Consider the following 24,996-nt stretch of genomic DNA (forward strand, 5'->3'; position numbering starts at 1 on the left):
AGATTGGCTATGTGCGCGTAACATACATAATGCGTAAATTGAAATTCTCACTTGACCGTCGTTCCCTTGAAACCAGATATATTTCTCTCATAAGACCAATACTCGAATACGCAGACGTAGTGTAGGGCAATTGTACCAAGTATGTAATGGATCAACTCGACAAAATTCAAAATGAATGTGCTCACATTGTCTCCGGAGCTACCAAAGAAACAGGAAATTCCAGGTGCTCCATACACGACTACGAACCAAATGCAGTGAACTGAATCAACATCTTTACCTAAAAGATATTTATCACACACCATTGTACCAATGTGGACAGGTTGAAACTAATTTCCACTTCTTTTTTGAATGCAGAATCTTTAACCGTTGTCGAAACGATCTTCTTAATAATTTGCGAAATTTCGTAATTGACTTGGACACTGTTCTATTTTGAAACCCAGCCCTTTCTGATCAGAGTAACATGTTTATGTTCACTCATGTACAGACATACATATCCAAATGTAAGAGATTCTTTTAGCAAACCCGAGACATTCCCATTTCTTCTCTCTTTCTCCTTTCTATTCTATGTTTAACTTGTTCTATCATTCAAAAATTCACTTTCAATTATTTCGCTAATAATACAGGAAAAAAACTAGGACAAAATGAACTTACTTAGTCTGATATCTCCTTGTCCACCATCATGAGGCATGCACGTGGAACAAATACGCGACTCATAAGTCAAAAATAATAAGTCATAAGTCAAAAGTCAAAAGTCGAAAGTCATAACTCAAAAGTTAAAAGAAAAAAAAAATCGTAAGTCGAAACTCAAAAGTGGCCCTCCACGGCTTCCATATGTTTTACCTTGTGACATTGTGTCGATTCAACTTTTGGAAAAATATTCTGTTTGCTGACGAAATTCACTACAAAAATGTCACACTTTCACTTGGCCTTCCTTGTTTAATTTTGTTCTTTTCACGTTACTGACCACTGTAGTAATTACGTAGGGATAATACACGTTTTTTTGTGTATTAACGTCTGCAGAAGCCCGCGGGATTGTTTGTGACCGAGACCGAAGGTCGAGGTCACAAACATATCCCAAGGGCTTCTGCAGATGTTAATACACAAAAAAAAAACGTGTATTGTCGCTATTCTTCCATAAAAATGTATTTCACGGCGATTTATGTATTGTTTTCATACGTGATGACTTGACGATTCCGGTACATTTTTTATTTACCATTCCAGTTGTTCTTGGAAACGGTAAACATGTTTTAAATATCCGTATCCAGGGCCCGGAAATAAACAACGCTATCAAAAGCACCTCCTGAAGGTTTTTAAGCGATTTTTTATCTCTCATTATTACAAACATAAAATTACCAATAACTGTTCATATCATTTCACAATTTGGTGGACTCGATCTCAAGAATAATAACTTTGCATTCGAGTTATATTGAGTACGGACACGCAGTTGGAGTACGGATAAGTATTAACGTAGTGTCAAGTTTCCAAGCTGTTTATATAAATTCTTCGAGAAATTAGATAAAAACATACAGACTGATACTTACCAAAATCATACATATAATACCTAAAAACGAACAATAGCACAAGTTACACGCGATACTTATTTATTCACAGTTATTTACAATAACTGTACAGGCGCTTTGTAAAGGGAGTGAACTCTAAGAGAAGCTAGGGCGTACATTGATGGGGGCAGTACGTTTGGGGTTGGAAACAGATACAGCTAAACATACTATGGATTACATTGTATTTATAATGCTACAAGATGATGTTGTTAAGGAAGAAAAAAGACGCAGATGCCAAATATCAGTGTGCGTAAAAAAACATACATATATCCCTGGCAAAGCATTTCAAAAATAAAAATCGGGTATTAACAGCACGTGAATTGCCTTGTTTGCACACGATTTTTCTCCCGTTAATACAGGGGCGGATCCAGTGAAAAAAGTAGTTTTTATGCAAGAATGCATTTTTTTATGCCTAGAGGTAGAAAGTGCATAGAGTACACATTTACCTAGCCTACAATAAAGTTTTAGCGGAGTTGTCTCTATTTTTCAAAAAAGGTTTTCAGCTGAAATACCTCTTTCTTCAGAAATTGGTACTTTTATAATTTTCCAGATGTGCACTTTGACACAATTAACAATATATTTATCTAAAACTGGTTATGCATACTAAAAGTTTGTATTTGCAGTTCACTGCAAAGTATGTTAATCAAATTTATATCTACGCTGAAATACAGGGATAGGAAAACCACATTTTAAAAACACCTCGAGCATCTTACATGTTTGTGAACATAAATAACTGTATAAGATTCGTATAAATCTATTAATTGGCCAAAGTATGATTAACCACATTCAAGAATACTTTTACCTCTAAATGGCAATCTTGAAATAAACCTCAAAGTTTCCATGCAGAGGGCCTTAACTCGAGACAGCTATGACAAGTGGTGCAATGTATCCTGCATGGCTATGTCAGTAGCAGACTGCAACTTCCTCGAAAACATGCAACTTTTATATCACACCGAAAAACAAAACACTTTTCAAATCGATTTCCTACGGTGCCCCTAAAGTGACGTGTTACGCACTTTTTTCCACTTAGGTAATGTGAGACTTTTTTATCTCGTTTAAACGAAATAAAAAAAATCTCACATTACCAAAGTGGAAAAAAAGTGCGTAACATGTCACTTTAGGGGCACCGTAATTTCCTCAGCTTTGCATCTAATTTTGTGAATTCTGTCTAAGTTTGCAGCCTATCGTTTACAGTAAATGCAGATCCCGTTATAATCCTTTGCAGAGAAACTCGACAGAACGACCAAATGTTTTATCCGAAGTTCGTTTTCCAGCTATTTACAACGTTACCAGGAAGGACCAATACGACTCCTATGGGGATTTCCTGACACGAGTTACAAGAATGACCTTGTGTGTCCACCTTTCCAAACCAATAAGTTACTGCAACTCGCTTGCGTTAAACTTCAAGTCATCAGATTAAAATTAATATTTCTATTACAGACCAGGCCAGAACAGCAACAAGAGGTAACAAGAGGGTCATGATGACCCTGGATCGCTCACCTGAGTAATATGAGCTACATGTTTCAAATGTCAAAATGATGATAAAATATTAAGAAAGTCAGTAGGTCACATTCATGGTCAATGAAATTCAGTTTCACGATTTGTGTGCAAAACTGTGTATGTAATCAAAATTTCAAGGCTGTATCTTAAAAAACAAGAAAGTAGGTCAGTAGGTCAAGGTCACAGTCAAGTGACATCATATTACTTGGGGTCATCAGGTAATTATAATTAAACAGTCTTGGAAATAGGATCAGATGATTTTTTAAGTATTTTTTCCTACGTAACTCACATAATAACTAAGTGACCCCAGGGCGGGGTCTCTTTTCACCCCAGGGGCATAATTTGAAAACTTTTGGTAGAGGACTACTAGACAATGCATCATACCAAATATCAAAAGCCTAGGTCGTATGGTTTCAGACAAGAAGATTTTTAAAGCTTTTTCCTATATAAGTCTATATAAAACTTGGGACCCCCAGGGCAGGGCCTCTTTTCACCCAAGGGGTACAATTTGAACAATTTTGATTGAGGACCATAAGACAATGCTACAAACCAAATATCAAAGGTCTAAGTGTTGTGGTTTTAGACAAGAAGATTTTAAACTTTTTTTCCTATATAAGTCTATGTAAAACTTAGGGCCATATTTGACCGTAGGGGGATAATTTAAACAATTTTGCTTAGAGAACTACTAGATGATGCTACATACCAAATATCAAAGCGGCCATAGGCCATGTGGTTTTGTACAAGAAGATTTTCAAAGTTTTCCCTATATAAGTCTATATAAACCATGTGACCCCCGGGGCGGGGCCATATTTGACCCTATGGGGATAATTTGAACAATCTTGCTAGAGGACCACGAGATGATGCTACATACCAAATATCAAAGCCCTAGGCCATGTGGTTTTGTACAAGAAGATTTTCAAATTTTTCCCTTTATAAGTCTATATAAACCATGTGACCCCCGGGCTGGGGCCATATTTGACCCTAGGAAGATAATTTGAATAATTTTGGTAGAGGATCACTAGATGATGCTACAAACCAGATATCAAAGCTCTAGACCTTGTGGTTTTGGAGAAGGAGATTTTTAAAGTTTTTCCTTTCGGTTGCCATGGCAACCAGAGTTCTGCATGGAATTCAATTTTTTGAAAAAAATTTGTAGAGCTTCACCCAAGGAACATTCCTTTGAAGTTTGGATGGAATTGGCTAAGCGGTTTATGAGAAGATGTTGTTTAAAGTAAAAGTTTACGGACGGACGACGGACGAAGTGCGATCACAAAAGCTCACCTTGTCACTCCGTGACAGGTGAGCTAAAAATATACCCAGCAAGTGCTGCAACAGTTTGACTGTATAAATGTGGCAGCACAATGCTAAGGTTGGCTCTTTAATACCGGCTCAAGGTGTAGTTACAGATAACTTGCGGAAGTGTTGTAATAAATCATCTTAACAATAATTGAAATAAATAATGCTTCAAGTTGACTGTAGAATAAATGAAGTCATTGTTGTTAGACTTTAATAAGTTGTACACTCAATGACTTTAAAACGCCCATCTGGGCATTTGGACAATTTAATCTGAAACGATTTTCGTAATGCAAATGTTTATAAAATATGCATGATAAATAAGGATATTAGCGCTTATGAAGCTCATATTAGGATTAGTTTTATTCCACTATATAGAGTTCTAAAAGTCAATATGCACTTAGTGTTACTTTGATGTTTGTCTCCTGGCATCTTTCGCTGGGCTCTTAAGAGTCCTTTTGTTCCGCTATCTGCAAATGCAATGAATACATGCGTACACGATTTTAATACATTTTTATACGACCAATTCGTACGTATATAAGGGATTCATCTGGCGGGGATAACTTTACATTTCATTTTCATATAAATTTAGAAAATTTTGTTATTAAAAGTGAGGTTTTCCATGCAGTTGATATTTTGAACTTGACCACTGACCGTCCCGAAGCCGTGCTGCATTGCGTCTATGTTTGTTTTTACTTGCTGTCTATTTGTTCTACGCCGTCTATGTACCTTTTAAAATTTGTCTGCATGCTGACTAAGGAAGACGCCATTCCAGTACTGTCATTAGTATATGTAAACTTTAATATTGATGTAGAAGATTAAGTGAGGTACCAGATAATATGGCCCATAACGGATAAACTGACAGGCTTAGCGTTGTTTCTGAAGGTTATGACAAGTGACGGAGTTATATGGGGCTATCCCTGTTTCATACAAAATTCTTTCGATTTCTGGGCGATTTGAAACATGCAGGTAAGGTCAAAGATAAAGGGCATACGGATTTAAAAAAGAAAGAAACAGACGTTGACTGTCCAGATGTAAAACGTTTTTATGAAGATAAAATAATTTCTGGTATTATTCTGTCAAACTTCTAAGCGATGGAAATGCACCATTGGCAATTGACATTATTTTGCTATATATTTCCATGATTTTTACAATGATAGTCACATATTTAGGGCAAAACGTAAGTACATAGGTGTAAAGTAAAATAATATAATGGATTGTTTTACAAACTCACATTCAAAACAATATTTGATGCATGAGTTGGAAGTAGTTATTTTTTTGGAAGACATTAAATAGCAATGTATGATAAAAGTCATGGTTCGAAAATCTTTCCAAACTCTGTATAAATATTCCCACGCAATGCAAATCTGCTGTAGTAGATTTTGTAAGAAAGTTGAGAGAAGACTATTCAGACTTTTTTTCCAGTTCAGGCAGAGCCTATCCCCGCGAATCCGAGAAAGCTGAATGTGTGAGACAGATGTTTATTTTATATTTTTAGGTCTAGGGTGGAGTTAGTTCTACAACTTAGATTAATCACTTAAGACTATGAGAAACATATGCAATACCTTGGAGCTCAGCACCTTACACGATCCTCGCCCTTGCGATGCTGTATGAGATAACAGGAGGAATGGTACCGGCAGTTGACCCTGAAAGTTACCTGACGATCAGACTGAATATACAATCTGTAAAAGTAAAGTCACACTTGAACCTAATAATCTGTGAACCTCTAACACGATTTTAGAAAAAAAAGTAAAGACAAAGATCCAACAGAGTAAAATATTCTAAAAATACAACCCTTCAACATTGTATGTATAATACAGTACAACATTACAATTAGGTAAGACCCTTCAGCAGTGCATGAATAATGCAGTAACACATAACAATTACGTAAGACCTTTCAGCAGTGCATGTATAATACAGTAACAAATTACAATTACGTAAGACCCTTCAGCGGTGCATGTATAATGCAGTAACACATAACAATTACGTAAGACCCTTCAGCAGTGCATGTATAATACAGTAACAAATTACAATTACGTAAGACCCTTCAGCGGTGCATGTATAATACAGTAACACATAACAATTACGTAAGACCCTTCAGCAGTGCATGTATAATACAGTAACACATTACAATTACGTAAGACCCTTCAGTAGTGTAAGTATAATAATACAGTACACGTTACAATTACACAAGACCCTTCAGCAGTGTATGTATAATAATACAGTACATAATTACAATTACGTAAGACCCTTCAGCAGTGTAAGTAGAATACAGTATAACATTACAATTACGTAAGACCCTTCAGCAGTGTAAGTAGAATACAGTATAACATTACAATTACGTAAGACCCTTCAGCAGCGTATGTATAATACAGTACAATATCACAATTACTTAAGACCCTTCAGCAGTGTATGTATAATACAGCACAATATTTCAATTACAATACAACATTACACTTACGTACGACCTAGAGCCTTCAGCAGTGTATGTAAAATAAACTACAACATTACAATTACGTACGACCCCTTCAGCAGTGTAACAACATTACATTAACGTAAGACCTTTCAGCAGTGTATGCATGGCTACGTAAACGATAGACAACTACAAATATGTAGATAAATGAAGTAAAACAAAAAATAACCTACAAGGACAAAAAAAGAAAAACAAACAAACAAAGAACACAACCTGAAACAACATTGAAACAGCCACTGCCAAAATACCACTTGGAGCGTGACAGCCGGTTGAACACATCACTGATTGGTCCATTGTGTCCCCCACTGCATTTCTATATTTGTTTGTTTATATAAATGTTCTTTTAAATACAATCAAAGAGGAACTGTAAAAGGGTTAAACACCAAACTTGTTAGACTGACAAACTTGTAAAATGGAATGCACGTCGATTTCAAACATTGTGCTTAAATTTTACACTTCGACGGAAATTTGACATTTCAATTTCCATATTAAGCTATTAAGTAATTACATTAGAAGGGAAATTAATAACTATGCTTATACTTTTCCTATTTTTATTTTTGATGCTATGCGTGCTGATTAGATTCTGAAACGTATATAAAAATGGAGTGCGGTATTAATCTTTAATCATATTGGCTTTCAGTGTTAGACAAGGGATTTGAAGTGATCATCCATTCAAGAGTTTTTGTCACACTCATTAAAATAAAAGTAGATGTTTATGTCAAATATCATTTAATAAATAATTCTACTTTTGATTAAGGATGTTGTATACCTTGTTAACACGATATTAGTTTTGTTGTTGTTTCATTTTTTAAAGTTTTGATGCCATTTATGCAGGAAAATAATGGGTGTTTACAATTTGTATTTTCTTAGACCATTTTGAAACATATTTACAAAGCTAAAGCTGTGAACAAATTAGGGTTTTCCTGGATTTTAACTTTAATTTGTTCGTTGGGATTTAATTTTGCAGATTGACGTAACCACAAAATCCACGACCAAATGTGCCAGAAAATATCAGTGATTTCACAGTAATACTAGTAGGTATTCTCATGGAAATCTACTTGTCGCAGGATTGTTGTTGTGTGAATGGTTATAAAAGATGGTCCAGGCTAAGCTTTTCTTCAGATACACTTTCAAGCCATATAACAGATTATGCATATTGCATGATATTTTCAGTCCTAATAAGTCTCTACAACAGTTTCAAGCGTAAGATTTTGTTAAACATTCACGTACATAATGGTTTTAATTAAAAAAATGTTTAATAAAAATATACAAATAATTCAAATGGTTGAACGCCAGACTGAAATGAAGAAGCTACCACTTGTGAAGTTGTAAAAAATTAACTGAGAAACAAGCTTGATCAACCAACGGAATTCATAATCATGAGATAATAAATTTATTAATTGCATATCTCGTTTAATATCTGAAAATGATGTTAGGCTTCATTTCATAAGTGTGACACAAGGGACCTTGCAACGTCAGTGCTCGACATTTGATACCGATCCTGTTTAAACACTTTTCTGCTTTTGCTGTAGGTGTATTAAGCCACGTTTGTTTTTTAAGGACGCGATGTCTATAGTTGTTCATAAAGGATATCTTTAATTGAATAACTATGTAACAGAGGCATGAGAGGTGTTGCACTTTCAATTACCTCTCATGAACAGACCCAATCAAACAGAGTCTGCTATATTTGCTTGGTTGCATTCTATGCTTCCAAAGAATATTTTTATAGATTTTATTTTTTAAATATTTACACTGGATTTATTGAATAGGTTACAACATAAAGGAGTTTTATGTCCCAATCCCCTCCATCAAAACAAGAGTGTGTATATTTGTACGCAGTAATTGTCTGTGTCTTTCAGTCAGTTTGTAGGTGGACCATTTTATAAATACATAATGGTTAGGCTACAGAAGACAAACATCACAGGCAGATCGTCTGTACTTAGTTTATGTCCGAAATATTACTGGAGGTCAAAGGTAAATTAACAAGATGATTGTCTGTCTGTGATCATTTGATGAACCCTACTGTTTTAGGTGTTAGTAGGTAAAAGGTCAATGCTACAGTGATCCCGAGTCTACAATGGTTTCCGCTGAATAGTTTGCCTGCCTCAGTAAAGGAAATCTATAGTTTTGGAGGTCATTTGGTCAAATGACAAGGTTCTAATGACCTTGAAACTGTTATGGTTTTGACTCAATAATCAAAGACAGTTATCATTCTTTCAGATTGATTGCTTATTATTGTTTTAGAGGTCAATAGGTCAAATGGTAATGTAGAACGGTTTGGCCTACTGTTTACAAACTAATAGTGTATAATGATGATTTTCGGTGGTCAGCATATGATCTTACTTATATATAGGTCATAATGCCAAATGCCAAGAACTCAACACAAATCTATATCAATTTGCCTTCATGGAGGCAAATGTGTTTGGATTCAGTGTTTTTATATTTTCTGGTCTTTGGGATCATGAAATCCATTCAGTATCTTTGTATTATTTTGTTTGTTTGTTTTGTGTTTAGCGCCGTTTGTCAGCAGTATTTCAGTCATGAAACAACGGGCAGATAACCTAACCAGTGTTCCTGGATTCTGTACCAGTACAAACCTGTTCTCCGCAAGTAACTGCCAACTTCCCTACATGAAGTATCAGAGGTGGAGGACGAATGATTTCAGACACAAAGTCTTTTATCAAATCGTCACGGAGAACATACGCCCCGCCCGAGGATCGCGACCCCGCGATCCGTAGACCAACACTCTCCCTACTGAGATAAGCGGGCGGGCTAGTATTTTTGTATTAAGCTGGTGCTTGGGTCGTGAGGGTTGTTTCATTAATCTCCATGAAGAGACTCGGTTAAACCAGATCTGTCATTGTTTTGTTGGATGTATAAGATGCTTTAAAATGATCTTCTTTTATTATTACAAACATCATCTCATTATAATTATAATTTCAAAACGTTTTTGTGTCATTTAAAAACAATTGATGTTGTACTGAACAGTTACCAACATCAAAACTAAGTTTGTAAACATTAGAATTATCGAGTTTTGATAAACCATGAAATATATATACTTCCAAGCATATTAGTTCTGAAATTTAAGTTGTACGACTACAAGAATCATTGCCATTGTCATTTCGAGGCATATCATAGAAGCTAACAGTGTTAGCTTTGTCATTTTCAACAGGTAACAGCATTGGTCAGTGTGTGCGGTAACTTACATTTCCGCTACTGTCTATGAACAGACTCAAACAAAACGAGCCTGCAACAGTTTCATTTATGTCGTGTTAGGCGACTTGCGGATTTCCACTTTCTCTTTTTTATTCAGTTATTTTCAATTCATCTGTGTTTTAGGATAGTCATCATTTGGTAAGCAATCATACAAAGATTGTATACGATATTTTTACATACACTTAACAAACCGTCTTACGCAACATTTAGTTTTTGCGGATATCTTAAACTTTACCCGAGGCACATTTCTGAATTTTGACGAAAGTTAAGGCAACCAAATTGTAAAATTTTATATAGAACGTAAGCCACCTTATAATTTTACTTATTTAACGAGAACTCCCTATTCTTATTGTTTTATCAAAGCTTGAATGAAAATTATATCTTGAGCATATTTTTGAGAAAAGCAAGTGTCGTCGCCTTTATGTTTATTTATTGAATGTTGTCCCAACTCCATTTTTCGAACTATGTCGACTCTAACGAGGTCAAATTGCAAAAGGTCATGCATGTCCCTATCAACATTTCTGTTCAATAAAATGATTTAGTCAACTTAAATCTTCCACGATACTAAGAAAACAGCAATTTATTCATTTCTTTGTTTGTTTTTGCGTAATCATATTATTGCAACATTTGATTTAACTGCAATTTTGAGATGTTACCTGTTACATAATTTACTACAAAAATATTGCTTATATGTACTTTGATGTCGTTACCTGTGAGGAAAGTAAAGTAAAGTGTTTGAGTATTATAGTGTCACTCGTACTGAAAGGGCCAACCATATTTGCTTATGAGACACCTTCATATATTGAACAGCATTACTTTCCGATTCCTATTTTTTGGAATGTGATTTATCAAAATCACGTTCTCTATGTAACCGCACAGAATACTAGTAGACTGTCTCACAACTATTTCGTATCTATCCTCTGTACAATGAAGTTCAATGCGGAATAATTTACCACCTCCGACGTCATTATCGTTACAGACTGGAAAATGTGGCCTTCTCTATCACTACCTTTGAGGCAGCCGTGTATTGATGATCTGGTTACCCGAATCAAATCCTATATGTATTGGGTTTCTAACTATTAAAGCGCTTTTAGCGATTGTGCCATTTTTGGAATGGATACTTTCCATACACGTACTAACAAAAATCACCTTTCATCAGTATTGTAGTATCAGTACTTTGGCAATCGGTAACCATTATCTCACCAATCAGCCTCTCTTCAGTAGCAAGACCCGCCTCTGACAGGTCTTGAACCTTCGACTTCCCGATTGCAGAGCAGGTGCCTTATCCATTAGGCCTATATACCTACATACCTGTATGTATGTTTTTGTGTTTTGATTATTAATGTGTCTGTAGTTGCAAATGTAACCTGACGCATGAAAAATGTTGTATATTGCTGTATTGTTAGCAATCGATTTTTGATAAAACTTGTGTAAAATATCGATTAGATGTTATTTAAAGCATATGCTGGCAAAATCTAAGTGTGGGGTTGGAGGATTTCTTAAAGGTATGTATCCTTTAATGACTAAAGTCATATTGCTAGATCTCCATCTGATTCAGACCTGCTTGTGCGGCCACCCACAGTCCTAGTACAAATCGAACTTTGCATTTGAATATCAAAAACTGATCAATCAATTGCATAACCTAAGTCAAATATCTTTTCAAGGTATTCTTGTTGAATAGAAAGTATTCTAACGAGTTTAAAATGATAATATTTTATTGCCAAATAATCATACAACATTGCAGAAAATTATTTACAATGGTAGACAAAGGTTAATTTATAGAAAAAGAACACTAAATGAACGCATAACAGAAGAATCTCTAATATACAGTTAATAACATTTTCATCATTATGTTAACCACGTTAATTTGAAAAAAAAAGCCACACTGTTCTGCTTCAGTAAATCCTTTCTGTAAGTGTTCTTTTCAAAGTATCAGACCACACCAGTAAATCCTACCGGCAAGAGATTTCAACTCCATCCAGTGAAACAAACCATATCAATTAACCTTTCCGGCAAATACTACCAACTTTAAGTATTTCCAATGAAATCGAAACAAATCCAACCCTATGCAATGAAACAAATCGCACATTCAAGTAAACTCTTTCGGAAAATGATTCCATCTTGTCTATCAAATTAAACGAACCACACTAGTTCCATCATGGCAAGTGCTTCCAATTCTAAATCTAAATAATGATACTGAAAACACAAACACAAAAGCAACAACAACAACAAAAACCAGCATACCCTCCTGGCATGTACTTCCAACTCTTGTCTATTCAATGATTCAAACCCACCAGTAAATCCTCCCGGCAAGAGCTTTCAAAGTTAAGTCTATACAGCTTTTTGTTGGGTTTAAAGTCGCACCGACACAATTATAGGTCATATGGCGACTTTCTAGCTTTGATAGTGGAAGAAGACCCCATGTGCCCCACCGTGCGTGATTTCGTCACGAGCGGGCACCTGGGTAGAACCACCGACCTTCCGTAAAGTTAGATGGCTTTCTCACACGAAGAATTTAACGTGGTCACTTAGGTCAATGCAATCCAGTACTAGTCTTTATGACGGAAATGAAATAACTGTACGTTTAAACCTTTCATGCAAGTGCAGCCAACTCTTAGGTATGGATAAAGAAACCAAACACACCGGTCAACCACTCAAGCAAGTGCCTGCTACGCCAAAACTATGCAACGAAACAAATCTGACTTAAAATGTATATGTATGTTACTAAGTTTCAGACATAAGAGTTATTCCAAGACAATGAACAAAGCTTTGGGTCTGACCATTTTTAGTGAATATACAAACATACGTTATATATCTTTAGTTTCTTACTAAAATAAAAAAGACAGAAAATCAACAAAATGTACCGAACATTATTACAATAAAAATGTAGTTAAAAGTAAATATATTATTTGTGTACATGAGTTTATAATAAATAAATTATTAACTTTTTGCACTCATCTTTCACGGTGCAGTATTGCGCTTATAATGCCACGCAATTAATCCGCTGCAGAATTCGTGCATATTTCTCGACAGAATTTTGATAAAATATGAATCAAGTTTGAACATGTCTTATACTGATTAAATTGCACGACCTATAGTTTTTTAGTCTAATGTTACAGAAACAAACCATCCGGCGGGAGACTGTACTTAAGGAGACAGGAATAAGTGACTCTGATTAAAACTAAGTATGCCAGTTTTTAATAGCATTACAATGAAACGATCCACATTTTGTTTCTAAATATAAGGCTTATTTTCATATTCAACAGAAATAGTGCGAATATTAGTTTTTGAAACAGACTGAATTTAATTTCAGTAGAGGCCGACTTGAACGTTTTGAACTCTAAGCCACCGAAACCTAAATCCTTATGGTGTCTTAAGTCATGATCAAGTATTTTATAAATTTGCGTATTAAAACGCCAAAACTAACCTATCAACCAAATAGCAGAAAGAGATGACAGTTGGGTTAATCATTCCATTCATGGAATACAATCTCCGGGAAAAACATATTTATTGTTTAATCACAAACGTATCCTACAGAAAAGTATTATTAACATTCTAAACATGAATAATTAATGTGAACGGCAGTAAGAAGTTATTTGAAGCAAAGTTAATTCCTGCCATTCTTCTAACACCGTGTTCATAAACTGTCAAACATTTTGTTTACATTTTTGAAACAGTCAAAACATTTCAGGAACAGTACGTTCATTTCATTTCTGCAAACATCCATTCCACAGACAACAAGGTTATGACAACCAGTCATGTCACTACACATGCACTCTTTGTTAAATATATGACATATAAGAGTAAAACATAGTGTAAATTAAAGGTACCATTAATATTGCAACATGCTCTTAGTTCATACATCTTCATAAAAGCATAAATACAACAGATGTCTTTGTCATTCCTGTATAATTTTTTAAAGTCATCTATGGTCAGAAAACCGCAACAGGTCACTTTCACAATATCTTCGACATTTAAAACATTATATCAAAGAAATTTCACACACAACAAGATGTGATTCCGAGCATGGTGCATCATACCAAACTGGAAGCAATATTTCATTGGCCACGCAGCCGTCATTTTCCATACAAAGTCCATTGTCGAGTTGAACTGATTCCCAGATCGTGAAATTCTGTTCGTTACCATGTACCTCAGTCCATATTGTTAGGTTAGTCGATGTCGCTGTAATGAAACAGGAAAGAAAGAAAAAATAAACAATCAATTATACAACAAATTTGCCTTAAAGACAGCAAAAAGGTAAGTAGGATCTGATGACCCCCTCTTTCCACATATTTCTGAAGTAAATGAGAACATTTAAAATTAACTTGCATTTAATATAACATTCGAGCCGATTATAATAAAATGTTTTGACTTAAGTTGTAAAAAATAAACTAGTTTTGGGAATTCTGGTGGGGGCATTATGTTATGTAACTCCTTCATATACTTTTGTCTATATGATGCAGCCAACTTGTTACAAAACTTACAATAGCCATTTTTATAAACTTTTCATCATTAACATCATCATCATCATCATCATCAACAACAGCAGCAGCAGTATCATCATCATCTTTAGTAATCGCCATACTGTAGAAGAGCATACTATAGATTATCTTGTGATTCTTACCACCAGCATTTTACAATACTTTAAGCTATTTTATATAAACATAGCCACTGCTTATACAGTCAACTGACAAACATATAGGAAGTTGGTTTAATATATACCACCAATATTATGTAGCCAACCTTACAATACTTACATAACTGTTGGTTGCAGCCAACTTATCACGTAACCGTTCTCATCAGAGCTTTCAATGGTAACAATATTTCCATTTAAAGTCTCGCAGTGCGTCTGTAAAATAAAGTACTATGTATCATTTCAATAAGGCTAATATCATTTTACGAAGAACGTAGTTTTAACAAGTATTTTTTTTTAACAAGTTTATTTCATATATCCATTAGGTCATAGACCCATGTGTCAATTTTAGTATATACAAATGATGCGAATAATATGAACGTACGAAATACAGTATGATCTTTTCTGTTTTGGTGGAAGATAGACATTTCGTTCATCAAGAGAGCGACATACATAATATTTTTGATAGTGGCGCAGCGTGCTGGAGAGAAGACATGAGTTTTATATTTCACCGAAACAAACTAAATACAGTCAGAACTCGGTACTTTGTACTTCAAGGGACAAGGGACCGAACACCTTGGCTGTATTTGGTTTTAGTGAAAGGTGAAAATCGCGTCTTTCAGTGAGCATTGTACAGAGTTTCTTATCTTTGTTTGTGTAGGGGGATAGAAGTGATAGAAATGTAATAAAACAACAATTCCAACACGGCCCGATTTGTATTCCTATTAAACAAAGAAGGCTGAAAACTGTGGGTTATTATTCAATAATTCATTTCCTGATTACACAATTATTACGTCATGGCGTTAGACGGCATAGCGGCATGCTGGAAAAGAAATCAACATAAATCAGGCAAATATTTGATGGATATCGGCAAGGATGTACATAATAATCCTTGATAACGTGTTAACATAGAAATAACATATCTCAAACAGTGATTTTCGCGTGAATTAAGTCATTGCTTGTCGTTTGGATGCGTATTATTATATTATTCAGGCTGCGCTCTCGTGATATAATTCCTTCGCATTTACACTCCAAACAAAGATTTTATTCAATGACAAGTCACTGTTTGGGATATATCATTTTTTAAGTACATATTTGGAAGAGGAAACAAAAGCATAAACAAAATCAAATGCCTGAACTGGGCGTGAAGAGGGTGTGTCGTGTGCGTGCGTGCGTGCGTGCGTGCGTGCTTGCAGTAGTTATGAAGACGTGGTGAAATAAAGAAGCTTGTCATTAAAATTTAACCTGAACGTAAACGTGACGGCGGCGCCGACGCCAGGATAGGTACAATAACCCTCATTATCATTCGAAAAATCGAGGGAAAAGGATATTGGGAACAAATTATAAATAAACCAAGTTACTTCGGTCTTTTGATATAAAAATAAGTCAGGGGGGAAACCCCCTTTCGTGAAGTTTTTCCCTACGAATGTAAAAACTTTCATCGGGGAACCGTTTCCTTCTAGAACATTTCTGTAACATTTTTTCTTAATAAAAATGTTTTTCAAATTGTCTTTTTCGGACCCATTTATAGGGGTAAATTTTTTCTAAAGCATCTTTTAAAACTGTACGCCTCCAAAACTTAATTTTTCTATAGTTTGTAAAAATTTTTAAAAGGGAAAATTTCTTTTAAATTGGTAATTAATTGCATTTTGGAAGAATTTTCAAAGTTATTTTTTTTTAAATAATTACGCCTTTACAGCAATAAAGTGTTTTGCAAATAAAGCGGTAGCACGCTGTTGAAATTCTATCAAACATCCCTTGAAAACTTTTACCCTGCAATTTTTCCGCCCCTTTTTGATCATCCATTGTCACCCTGAGTTCCGTGTTTGTTAAAAAGAAGTGTTAAAATGACCATGTGTACTTGGAAAATTCTCAGATAAAATTTTACCTCAAACAAACTTTATATGTGGCAACGTAAATTTCCAAGGGACGCTAAATGCCGCAAACCACCGTTATATTCGAAAAGGGTTTGACTTTTAAATGTCGCAACCCCCTTAAAATTGTCGAAAAATTGTCGCGCTAAAGGGCCCGCCCCTTTTAACTTTAAAAAGTCGCAAAAATTTGCCCACCTTTTATATGCCCGAACTCCAACGAAAAATTGCACAGAAAAATAAGGAAAATTTAAAACAGTTTTTTACAATTAGAGATAAGGGGGGTAATGCATGTTTGCATGCATCGTGGGCCAATGTGTTTTTTTGGAAGGGCTGAAATGCCCTTTTCACTCAAATCTCACGTTTGTTTTTTCAGGGGGTCCCCCCCACCATACATAGGGTTTAAAATTCGCTTTAAAATAAAGGTTTGAGCCTAAGGGTAACTAACTCGCCACTTACAAAAAATTTTTTTTCGGGTCTAAAAACTTTTAAAATTCATGGAGTCCTTTTTAGCTCATGAGAATTAAGCCCCGCCCCTCCGTATTGTCGCGGGGTTGAAATTTTAAATTTTTTTTCTTGAGTCGACCTAAAATTTCGTTAACAACAGCCCGGGGGCCAGAAATTGGGATGGAAGGGGGGGAGGGGCCACCATTTTAAAAAACAAAAGCGTCCCCGGGCGACGTGCGGTGGGTTTCGGGGTTTTTTCAAACCCGGGATTTGGGGGAAATTTTTTTTATTTACGGGTATAAAAACCCGGCCTTTTTGGTGCTTTTTGCCCTTTTTTTTAAAGGTACTAAGAGGGGCACCCCCCTTTTTTGGGTTTGGGGGTTTTTTTCCCCTTCACAAAAAACAGGAATTTGCTGGACTTTATTCTTTTTTTGTTCAAAATGCGGTGCATGGGGGGGTTTAAAGGGGGGGAAAAGTTTGAAAAACAGGTATTAAAGGGTTGCCTCGGGGTGCTTTGTTTGGTTTTAAATTTTTAAAGGGTACTTGGGGGTTTACTGTCCTCATTTAAAGGGGTAAAGGGGTTTTTCCCTCCGGGGGAATTTTTAAAATTTTAAGTGAAAATGTTCCCCTTTTTTTTGGGGGGCTTTTTGGGCCTACATTTTGAAAAAATTATTTTTTCCCAAAATGGGGCGGGTGAAAACCTAAATGGATAAGTCCTTCAAACCCCGAAAAGGGGGGGTTTAGGGGTTGGGGGATCGGCTGGGGGCCGCGACCCGGGGCCTTTTTACCAACGGGTTTTTTTAAAACTACGCGACCCCAAGACGAAAAACTGTGTTTTGAAACCAGCTGTAAAAAAACCGGGCGAAGTTTTTTTTTATTAATCAGCCATGGATTCTTTTTTCTTTGTTTGGAGGTTTTAAAGTCATAAGGTAATATTAAGCTTCAGTGGGGGGAGAAAGATCCTATTTTAGCCCTCTTTTCCCTTTTTTGGTGGGTTTAAAAGGGGGAATTTTTGGTTTATTTTTTTTACTTTTAGTCTCTTAAAGGTTTTGTTTTTTTTCTTTTTTCCCCCCTAATTAACCAACATTCCGTCAAACCCCCCCTTCCTCACCCCCCCCCCCCATATACCCACCCCAAAAAACACTCCAAAAGTAAATTTTTTAAAAATGTATTTAGTTTAGAAAAAACCCTAGAATTTTTCGGGTCCTAAAACACGGTCCTATTTACAAAAAAATTAAATATTTTTTTTGCGTAAATGTTCAAGAAAGGGGTGGGAAATTTTCAGGTGAGCAAATTGGGCCCCAACAAAAGGTCCGTTTGTTGCTTTTCGTAACGCACTTATAAATAAGACCAATTTTTGTATTACAAAAAACCTTTTAAATTTTTTCCCTTTTCCTAAAAAAAGAAAATATAAAAAGGGAAAAAATTTGATTTTCATAGTGTAAAAAAGGGAAGTGCGACTTTTAGCGTTGGTGTTACAAATTAAACGATGGGAAATTTTTCGACATTTAAAGTTAAAGGTGCGACATTTAGGGGCAAAACGTTTTTCCCCGACATTTAACGGTGGTTGCGACTTTTAAACGTAAAACCCTTTGCGACATATAACGGTGGTCGGGGACATTTAGCGGTGTTTGCAAACATTTAGGTTGCCACAAAAACCTTTGTAAAAAATTTTAATTGTAAAGAAACCCAAATTAAAAACGCTTTCTTGTCCCCTAAAAAATTTGATAATGTGGCATTTTAGCATAAAACCCAAAGGGTGTTCAAAGAAATCCGTCATAGATCTATGCAAAGAAAATTTTTGGGTTTTTCCCTTTGAATTGGACAATAAACAGTACGGTTTTGTATTATGTCAATTTGCCAAAATTTCAAAGTTTATTTGTATTTTTAAATCATATAGCTGTTTTATTTTTTTGGGGTTATTTTGGAAATTAAAAAAAATATTTACTTTAAAAATTTTTTTACAAAATTTCCCGTTTTTTGGGTTTTTAAAGATAAATTTTTTTCAAACTACAGCTTACCCTATGCCACGAAGGTTTAATTTGTTTCATAATACGTTTTTTTGACTAAATTTTGTTAATAAGTATTTTAGGGGGACCGTATGTTATACCCCCTTAATCCCAAAATGTTTTTTTAACCGTTTGAAAAAGGGATAATTATTTAAAAATATAAAAAATTTTTAAAAATTTTTTTAATTTTTAGTTAGTGTCGGGAAATGGGAAAAATTTAATAACAGAAATTTCAATAAAAAATTAAAATTTTTAATAAATTATCAAAAAGAGTTCTTTCGCCGATTTCAAAGGGAAAAATTGGGCCCTTTGTTGAAACAAAAATTCTTTTAATTAACGCAATTGAAAAAAACGACTTACGTAATCTTGCTTCATAATTAACAGTTTCCCGGGCCTTTTAACAAAAAGGGGAATTTCTCTGATTTGTAAGGAAAAAAACCCCAAAAGCCCCTTTCCCGAACCCGGAAAAAATTAGAAGCCCAGGGGCAAAACAAAGAGGGGCCCCCGAGGGGGCCCCAAAAATTCCCCCGGTTTTTTTTTAAATCAAACGTTTCGGGCAAAATCCCAACTCGCACATATATCCACCCATATTGTCTTTTTTCACATACAAAAAAAACTCTTTTCCATCAAAAATCCCGCGAAAAATTTTTCGGGAGTGAAAAGGAAAAAACCCACTTGGAATATTTTGGGGAAACAAAATACATTTTAACCCAGTTGGGAAAGTTTTCCCTTAGGGCTTCGCCCCGTTAACAAGTGTAATAAAAGATCCGCCCAGTGCTAAAAGGGGTACTCAAAATTAGATCTATTTTTTTTCCCAACCGCGGGGGATACTTTTTACGTGGGAAAATAACATTTTTTCATCTAAAACTTTAATCATGGGGTTTTTGTAAAACTTAAAAATTTTGGTTTTACCCCCCCTTTTCCTGTACGGTTTCATTTTTTAAAAAATTTTTGGAAAGTTTTTAAAAGGCGCTCGCTACAGTTTTTGACGGGTCGTTTTTTTTAAACCCCAACACCGTGCCAATTTGGTTGTGTTTCTAATCGAGGGTGGCTTTTGCAGATTTGGGAAAGTGGCTTCTGCGCTTCCCCGGGAAGTGATTATCAAAATTGTCGCGTACGGCAAAAATTAGCAAAAAATTGTAAAAAATAAATACGGGACTAACAGTTGGGGTAAGTAAAACCATGGCTACAAATATATACATTTAAAAGATTTTTATTTCAAATTCCCTTAAATTCCGACATAAACGGGAGTCTTTTTTTTTTAAAACCGGCGCTCCAATCGGGCATTGAGTCACACGGTTTCTAATCCCGTCCCGTACCCAAAACCGTGCACCCGTATTGTAAACTATGGGTTTTTGTTCAAAGAAAGGGAAATTTTAAAATCGTTTTTTGACATCAAAATGCCCCAGAAACACCTTAAAATCCGTTATTTAAGGGAAATCGCTTTTTAAAAATTTGATTTTTCTTTTAATTTCATTTGTCAAACGCTGAAAGAGTATTTGTACCAACCTCGTTGTAAAAAACCCCCGGGCCCACCCCCCAAACCTCTTTTTTAATTTTGATTTAAGCAAAAATCTAATATGGTGATTTTTTTAATTTTTTTTTTTGGTTTTAGTTTGGTAAGACAAACCCAAAGGTAGGTGCAGGGGTTTGTTTTAAATTCTTTTAAAGTGAAACTCAAAAAAAATAGCAAAAAATTTCCAAACCCTTAAAAATTTGGAAAAAAATTTTATAAAAAAAAACCCTTTGGGGGCCCTGGGAAAAAATTTTTCCTTTTTTTCCCCCCCTCCATTTTTTTTTGGGTTTTTCTCTGAGCTGTTTCAAATGGGATATTGTTTTCCGTTAAAAAAATGCTTAGATATCAAATTTATGCTGTTTTTGGGTTTTTTATGAAATTATTTTGGGAAATTATGGGTTAGATATAAAATTTAGGGCTGTTTATTGTACTTTACGAAATTTTTTAGGTTTAATAGTTTAAAGGATACCCAAATTTATCTGTTTAAATTGTACTTTACGGGGAATATATTTTGGATTATAAAAATTTTTTGAAAAATTTTAAAAAATGGGCACAATCAAGGGGCAAAAAAAATTAAAAACCCCAACCGGAGGGCCCGTGATAATTTTTTTTCATTTTTCAATAAAATCATAACATAAATTTTTTAAATAAAAAACTTTTTAAAATCAAAAATCTGTTTTTGAAAAAAAAAAATTTTCGAAAACTGAAGCAAGGGGTCCAAAAAACAGGACATGTATTAATTACCATAGAAAAACTTGACAAAAACCAGTTTTTTCGGGGCGTTTTCACTAAAAGCCAACATGCAGACTATATCTGGATACTTAATTTACTGATTCCAGAATATTTTAATCTTGTGATGTTGCCATTTATTTCATAAAACCAGAAAATATCTTGCGAATTATTATGATATAGGGAATGGTCTTCTTTTTTATGGCCCTATTCCTTTATTTCCCTCTTCTTTTATTTTTTTTTCTGTCGGTTTAAATAGTTTTTTCCCAAAGGGGTTGTATGCTAGGTTACCCCAAGTGAATCTACACGTTGCTTTTTCTTTTGTGACCGCTTTTAAATTTTTAGGACGCCCGGGTTTTTTCCAAGAAAGTGGTAAAAAATTTAAAAAAAACCCAATCATAAAAACGAAAATGCTTAACGCAATAAAAATCAATAATCTATTTAAAAAAATTCTGACTATAATTTTTTTGATAAATTAAAAAAAATTTTTTTTCCCTTGTTTTAAAAATACCAGCTGTAAATTGTCCCCAGAATATTCCCCAAAAAGGAATAAGTTTAAAAATATTCACAAGTGACGAAGTAAAAACCCAATTTTTTTTATCCTAAAATTATTTTAAAAAAATTTCGATATCAATTAATATCAAATGACTGAACATACGATAAAAAAATTTGGGGAAATGTTTTTGGGGTTTGAAGATGTCTCTTAAAAAGAAAAGGGGGACAACTGCGAAAGCGTTTTGGGGGCTATGGGGTGTTGCAAAATTTGGGTTGAACACCCTCAAGATGTTGACATTTTGCTAGGGGAACTTAAAATTCTTTCAAAAAAAACTTTATTAGATTTGAGGCTTTGGGGTTTACCAAAAAAGGAGATTTTCCCTGGGGCTTAACCTTGTATTCGTTATTTCTTTTGTTCCCTTTAAATTTTTGGGCCCCTATAAAAGACTGTATGCGGGTTTGTTTTGATTTGACCACTTGAACAAAAAAAAAAAAACATTAAATTGCGGATGTTAAAAAACAGAGTAATTTAAAGACGAAAAGGGAAAAAAGTGCCCTTTAACCCGGTAATGTAAATTTTCTAGGGTACCGGGGGAAAAAATTTGAAAGTGAAAAAAATTAGTGGAAATACTCTAGATTTGAAATGATGTGATATATCGATAAGGGGAATGATATCGGTGCAATCAGATCACGAACACAATGCCCAACGCCGGGCCAAATTTTGTTCACATATATACCAACTTTGAACGTGAATTGCCTCTTTTAAATCCTTTCTTTCAGAAACAAAATGCGCTAAGTGTCGGGAGTTTCTTAAAAAACCCAAATTTACACCGGGGGAAAATAAGTCCCCAAAGGGGGAACAAAACGCAAAATTGAGTCCATTCAAAAAGAAACAGATGAATTTTTAATTAAACGTGTGGCTTTGGAAAATCTTTAAAACAAATTTTTAAAGGGGATCCAAAAACGAAAATTTATTCTTTTTTAAAAAGTAAAACAAAAAAACCCCCTTACCCAAGTTTTCCCTATGGGCATTATTTCCCCCCCTCAAAAAAAAAACAAAAAAAAAAAAAAACTCTTTACAAAACATAAATAATTCCCCTTTAAAATTCACGTGGGCGTGAAATTGTCCTTAATTCTTATTTCGGACAGCTGGATAGAACGATCTTAAGAAAATTTTATAAAACAGCCCACCTTTAGCAAAAAAAAAAAAAAAGCCCCGGGAAATTGGGGTTTATTATGGGAGGGTAGGGTGTTGGCTTTTAAGGTAATATGAGGGGGAGTTTGAAGGAATTTCGTAGAGGTTCACCAAAAGAAATTTGTTCGAAATACTTTTGGATGAAGGTTTTTTCAGAGGGAGAATTTAAGAATTTTCTTCTCTAAAACCCCAGGGCTCGATTTTTTAAAAATAATTTGACACCAAAATTTTTCTCGTTTCACTTTTTTAAAGTAACCCCCTATGATTATATAAAATCACCATTTAAAAAAAAATTTTTGACGTTACTGTCAATTACCTTTTTGGTCGAAAAAACTACTTTGGCGCAATTCAGATACGTGACAAATTTTAAAAAAAAAAAAAACATTTGAGTTTTTGAATTTTTAAAAATTATAAAATATTTTAAAGTTCAAAGGGTTTTTTTTTTTAAATTAGTGATGTTTTTAACTTTGATTAACTTTTGGCAACCGTTAAATGTCGCAACGCCCTTTAAAATGTCGAAAACCACCATTAAATGTCGAAAGGGTTGACTTTAAAAAGGCGCAACCCCCTTCCCTGGGGTCCCCTTGCTGCCGCAAAAAGGTTCGCACCTTTAACGTTAAATTTTTCGAAAAAAATTTTGCCCACCTTTTTTATATTTCCAACACCAACGTAAATGTCCCAAAAGGAAAAATAAGGTAATTTAAACAGTCTTTAAAACTCAGGGAGAAAAGCCTGGGAAATTGCTTTGGTTGTTTTGGGAAGAGCTAAATTGCCCCTTTCACTCAATTTGCACTTTTTGTTTTTCAGTGGTACCGCACCATACATATTTTAATTTCATGAAAAGGGTTTTTAAAGCCCAAACGTGGTACCCCCCCAGTACTGGATTTATTTCAGGCCCAAAACTATTTCTTCTAATGGGGCCCGGGGTATAGCTCAGGGAGTTTTTAAGCTCGGGCTCCTTTGCCCGCGCGTTGTATCGCATGTTTTTAGTCGACCTGAATTTCGTTACACAACAGGCCGGGGGCCAGAAATTGTTGATGGAGTTTTTGGGAGGGGGGGGGGGGGGGGGGGGGGGGGGGGGGGGCGGGGCGGGGGTTTTCCCCCATTTTTTTTTAAACAAAAAAGCGTCCCCCGGGGGGGCGAGCCGGGGGGGATAGGGGGGTTTCCTCTGTCCGTATTTGGGGGAACTTTTTTTATATACGGGTATAAAAAGTTGGCCTGTGGGGGCATTTTTGTCTATTTTTAGGAACCCCCTTAGAGGGGCACCCCCCCATTTTAGGGGGTTTAGGGTCTTTTCCCATCCCCCCCTTTGAAATACAAGTAGGAAGCTGGACTTTTATTGCTTTTTTTTTTCAAAATTTCGGTGTATGGGGGGTTTTTTACCCCTGTCTTTTTCCGTGGGCTCGGGTTTTCCCCCGGGGAAAGTTTGAAAAAAAGGTAAAAACCCCAGGGTTTGCTTGGTGCATTTTTTTTTTAATTTTTTAAATTTATTTGGAGGGGTACTCCCCCCCATTTTAAGAGGTCAAGGGTTTTTCCCCCCTTGGGGAAAAGGGGTTTAAAATTTATTAGTAGAAAATGTTGGGCCCTGGGGCTTTTTTGGGTCTCTTTTTTGAGAAATATTTTTTCCAAAAATGCGGGGTTTCAACTTTAAATGAGTTTTAAAAGTCACTAGAAAGCCAAAAAAGGGGGGGGGTTTTGGGGGTGGGGGAAAACGGTTGGGGCCCAAAAAACCGGGCCCTTTTTAAACAACAGGATTTCCCAATACGCGCCCAGAAGACTGTTTTTTTTTTCCCAAAGCTGTAAAAAACAAGTTTTTGTTAATCACCCATGGGGTTCTTATCTTTTTTTGGGGGTTTACTTTTAAACCCTAAGGGGGCTATCAAGCTTCAAGGGCCCGGGAAAACCCTTTTTTGGGGCCCCCCTTCATTTTTTCCCAGGAAAAAGCGGAAATTTTAAAAATTTTTTAACTTTTAGTCTAAAAAATTTGTTTGGTTTAGTCTCTTTCCCCTCAAAAATCCTTTTTTCCCGCCTCCCCCACACAAAAACCCCCTCCCCCCCCC

General features: G+C 35.2%; 1 protein-coding gene across 1 annotated transcript in view; it reads left to right on the forward strand.

Annotated features, from left to right (window-relative positions):
- LOC128558298 (uncharacterized) overlaps window positions 1–24,996 on the forward strand; it is a 52,920-nt gene that overhangs the window by 12,771 nt on the left and 15,153 nt on the right. The gene's annotated exons all lie outside the window — the stretch shown is intronic.

The sequence above is a fragment of the Mercenaria mercenaria genome, chromosome 7, assembly GCF_021730395.1.
Source record: "Mercenaria mercenaria strain notata chromosome 7, MADL_Memer_1, whole genome shotgun sequence".
Lineage (NCBI taxonomy): Eukaryota > Metazoa > Mollusca > Bivalvia > Venerida > Veneridae > Mercenaria > Mercenaria mercenaria.